The 4,913-nt window shown below is 37.1% G+C and overlaps 1 pseudogene; it reads right to left on the reverse strand.

Moving 5' to 3' along the window:
• Positions 1–3,629: 3,629 nt before the first annotated feature.
• LOC127215445 (60S ribosomal protein L5-like) lies at positions 3,630–4,598 on the reverse strand (annotated as a pseudogene).
• Positions 4,599–4,913: the final 315 nt, after the last annotated feature.

Consider the following 4,913-nt stretch of genomic DNA (forward strand, 5'->3'; position numbering starts at 1 on the left):
TCCATATTTAACTCATGGTGCTCAGATAGGAAATAGGGCAGTTTTTCAATTTTCTTAAATCTATTGAAAATTGTCTTATATCCAGGTATGATGTTATTTTGATAAGTTCCATGAGTTGGTGAGAGGAAGAGCATATTCTTTTATTTAAGAAAAATATGCTATAAATATCTCTTAGGATCATTTGGTTTCCATTATCATTATCCCCAAAATTTCTCTATTTAGCTTTGTCTGTATGAACTATTTTGTCTACTAGTGAAATGGGGGGGGTGTATTGAAGTCATTCACTATCATTTGTGAAGGTCAATATGTGATTTAAGCTGTTGTTATAAAGTGTTGGTTCTAAAAATTTCAAAGCTGAGCTCCATTGTTTTGTTTCCCCAGATCCTTAGACTTTGTTGACTTATTGCCTTGGGATCCTGCAAGTATTTGACTTCTGGCTTTATTTATTTATTTATTTATTTATTTATTTATTTATTTTGTCACATCAGTGATCTGATACTAATCTTTCTAGTCACTGAAGATGGAGTTGCATCAGACCAATCTGGATAATGTATAATAAAACTCAAGTTACATCATTGATGCGATAATATTTGAACAGTATCTTCTGCTACTTAAGATGGCAGAGTTATTGCAAAAAGACTTGGTGTATTTAAGGACAGCATTTTCTCTACAATATTGTCCTTTGTACCAATTTGTCTTGGTACCACATTTTCTTCCTAACAAAGCACATCTGTCACCAGCAAGAGGAATTGTCCCACCACAGAAATGGGAGATTTTTGTCTATATTCCTCTTACTTCTGGCATGACCTATTTATTATTCCTCATCAAATCTGTTTTTCTTTTTTACGCTGTGGAGAATTATCTTAACTTCTTTATCTCATCAGCTCTCTCTCCGATATGCATCATGTTGTAAATGTTCACTGTCTTGGTACACAGTTTCCTTGTATGAAACTTTTTTGTGTGTAAACAAAAGGAACTGTTGTATTTATTGCTAGGGAACTAATGAAGGAATAGCTTTTCAATACATATTAAATAGTAAATCAATTGGCATACTCAATATTTTATTTCAAAAGACTGGCTCTTTCCTATATACATTGGAAGGTAATTTCAAGTTGCAAGAGAAAACAAGAATCAGAAGTAACAAACACCCCTTTTTTTTTCTCTTCAGTCTCACATGGAAATGTGATGACTACACTGGTATTACAAAGATAAGAATCCATTATAAATACTGATAACACAATTTAGTAGTTTCCATTAAATTTATTATATTATAGAACCAAGTGGTTAAATGAACTGTGCTTAGTAGTAATTTATATACCTACTCACTGTACTAATTAATATTCTACCTATTACTTAGTATCTCCCTCTGGACCCTTTTTCTTTTCATTAAGAATATTTTGTACATATGTACGGATTATGTTTTCTATCCCTCTATAATTCCCAGTCCTCTCTACCAACCCTCCCATGCTGATCCATTCCCTTTCTGTCTCTCATTCGAATACTGCCAGGCAGCCAGGCTTGGTGGTGCATACCTTTAATCCCAGCACTCTATGGCAGATGCAGTTGGATCTATGAGTTCAAGGCCAGCCCAGTCTGCAGAGAAAGTCCAAGGATAGACTTCAAAGTTACAGAGAAATCCTGTCTCGAAAAACTGACAACAAACAAACAAACAAACAAACAAACAAACAAACAAAAACAAGACAGGCCAGACATGGCGGATTATGCCTGTAATCAGAGCACTCCATGGGCAAAGGCAGGAAGATCCTTCTGATCATGAGACCAGCCTGCTCTACAAAGGGTGCTGCAGGACAGCCAAAAGCTGTTACACAGAAAAGTGCTGTCATGAAAAATAAAGTGCCACCTAGTGAGAACGACACAGAGAAATAGAGAAATAGACTTCTAAAATATAAAATAAGAAAAAAATGTAACAAAATAAAACACACATTAACACATTTAAATTGAACAAAACAAGCATGAAAAAGATAAAAACTTTTAAATAAAAATTTAACAATGAATGTTCTATGATGTCATTTAAGATAGTCATCAATCTCATTGCAGGTAGCCTCTCCACTATGGCTTAGATTTTTTAGTTGTGGTTGTCCTTGTGGATTCCAGAAAATTCCCCTAGTTCCAGGTTTCTTCTTAATCCCACAATGGTTCCCTCTATTAAGGCATCTTTTTTCTTGTTTTCCTTCTCTGTTCTTCTCCCAACTTGACCTTCCTGATCCCTCATGTTCTCCTCCTTCTCTTCTCCTCTTTCTCCTACCTGCCTTCCACTCCCCTCATGCTCCCAATCAACTCAGGTGATCTTGTCCTTTTCCCCTTCTCAAAGAATCCATGTATGTCTGTCATAGGATTATCTTTGTTTCCTGACTTCTCTGGAGTTGTGAATTGTAGGCTGATTTCCTTTTCTCTATGTCTAAAACCATATATGAGCGAGTACATAACATGTTTGTCTTTCTGTGTCTGAGTTACCTCACTCAGTAGAAGTAGAGATTCATAGCTAAACACTGAAATCTAGTTGTAGAGAGGGAGGAATGATGAGCAAAGGAGTCAACATCATGCTGGGGAAACCCACAGAAGCAGCTGATCTGTGCCAGTGGGAGTTCAAGGATCCCAGATTGACAGCAGGGAAACCAACATAAGAGCAAATCCAGCCCCCCCCTGTACCAGGGTATCAGTTGGGGAGCTTGGGAAAACTACAGGGACTCTGGCAGTGGCACCAGTATTTATTACTAATGCATGAATGGGATTTGGAAGACCATTCCCTCTGGAGGGATACTGTCTCAGCCTAGGTACATAGGAGAGGGCCTTGGTCCTTACCCAAATGACGTGACAGACTTTGATTATACCCCCATGGGAGACATCACTCTCACTGAGGAGTGGATAGGGGGTAGGATGCGAAGATGATGGGGGGAATGAAGGTATGGTAGGGAAAGGGAACTGGGATTGGTATGTAAAATAAGATTGCTTTTAAATTAAAATTAAATAAAAATTTTAATAAGGAAAATGAATTTGTCTAAATAATACATGAATAAACAATAGTGCATAGACATCCATCCAGCAACATTTTACATTTTATGTGTTTCACATAAAACATACTAAGTCATTACTTCCAGCTGTGTTTGCAGCAAAAATTACAACTGATGTCATCAGTTCTGAGGACATAGACTGTGACCAATCTAAATCACTGTAGTAGAAATGTGGATGTGTTCTCTGGAATTCACTGGAACTTTATTAGAAAGTTAACTGTGTCTTTTTCACACATTTCAGTGAGGTCACTGCTATGTGTTTGTCTTAGAGAAATAAAAATCTTTGATTTGGATGAAAGAGAGATGTTTTACTGGTTCAGAGCACCTGCAGTTCTTTGGTGTAATTAATATTATTTTTAAATTATATAATGTTAATAGTATTCAATGGAATAAGCATTGAATCGTTTATTTTGAAAACTGTTCCATCATTATACTAGATGTTGGCACTGGGAAAACTGGGGTAAGCATCAAACAAACATTCTGCATTATTTAGGCAAATTCTAAGCCACTGATACTTAAAAATGTCATGTTGTTTTGTAGCTTCTTGGTCAAATAAGTTCATTTTCTTTGTGAAATTATCTTTATAGAAAATTTGCCTTAGCTCTCAGCAGCCCGTTCCTGATCTCTAAGGAAGCTTGTCTTCATTAGAGCAACCTGATCTTCTTGGAGAGGTATAGTCCTACCTCTCAATCTCCACATCTCTCAGGCTTCTGCTCATAGACTGGCAACTCTCATAGAGGAGCATGAGCTTTCTTACAGATCCCTTTCATCATGTCTGGAGTTATGTTCTGTATGCATTAAAAAAAAACTGTTCTTGTAAGCAACTTTGTCATCTTTGTTAGGCAATGCATCATTCTTTACTTATTGAATGCACTGTTCTTGTAAGCATCTCATTGTCCTTCAATAGACGATGCCTGTAGTCTGCAACATTCTGACTCAGGCTGTACTCCCACTGTTCCCCTGCATTGAATCCTGTGCTTTCAGAATTGTAACTAGGGAATCATTTGTTACTATGAGGAATAGATAAGCCACCATCTATAATACCCTTCAGGGCCCCAAAAACGTTATTGCCACTGTAGTTCAGGCAAGATCTGCATCCAAATAGCAACTGAAGGCACTAGGCTGACTGTCAATGCTTCCCACAATGTATTCATCTCCAGTCACCTCCTCTTGCCTTTCATAGATCTTGTCCATACCAAACTTGTCAATAAGCCTGCTGGCCAGCAGCAGTCCAGTACAATAGGCTGCAACATAATGTATAAGGCCAACTTTCACACCATATTTTGACAGTTCATGAGTGTATGCTGAACAAATGATCATATTCCATTCCACACAGGCATATGTAATCTGGCAGATCATATCTTTGTTAGTTGCCCAAATGATCACCCTGTCTTTAAATGTGTTGTACTTATCTCTGTCTTGGATCACCAATTGTTTCTGAGCATAGTAGTCAGTTTTACCCTCTTACCATTTTCTAAATCTCACTTGGTACCTCTTAAAGCAGGTCTCATTCTTGACAAGAAACCCTATTCTGTGAAAGAGAAACCTGCAATCACAGAGCCACATGGACCAAGAGGTGTGGTGGCACTAGGGTAAAATGACTGAAGTGTCTTATAATAGGTTATCTTTAAAGGATAATGCAAACAGAAAAGAAACTTTAAATGTGTATAAAGTGACACTATGCAAAGTTACATCTCATTGTGAAGATTGCTCTGCTTCTGCTAATATTCTTGTCATCTCCCTTAACTGTTATTGATGTTTCCCACAACCTCCTCTGCAGCAATCATCTCAGACAAAATGATATTTCATAGGAAATGATGTGTTATAATCATTTATGCTATAGATGCTGTTCTTGCTAATTTCCTGTGCAATCTTTTTTAC

The sequence above is a fragment of the Phodopus roborovskii genome, unplaced genomic scaffold (assembly GCF_943737965.1).
Source record: "Phodopus roborovskii unplaced genomic scaffold, PHOROB, whole genome shotgun sequence".
Lineage (NCBI taxonomy): Eukaryota > Metazoa > Chordata > Mammalia > Rodentia > Cricetidae > Phodopus > Phodopus roborovskii.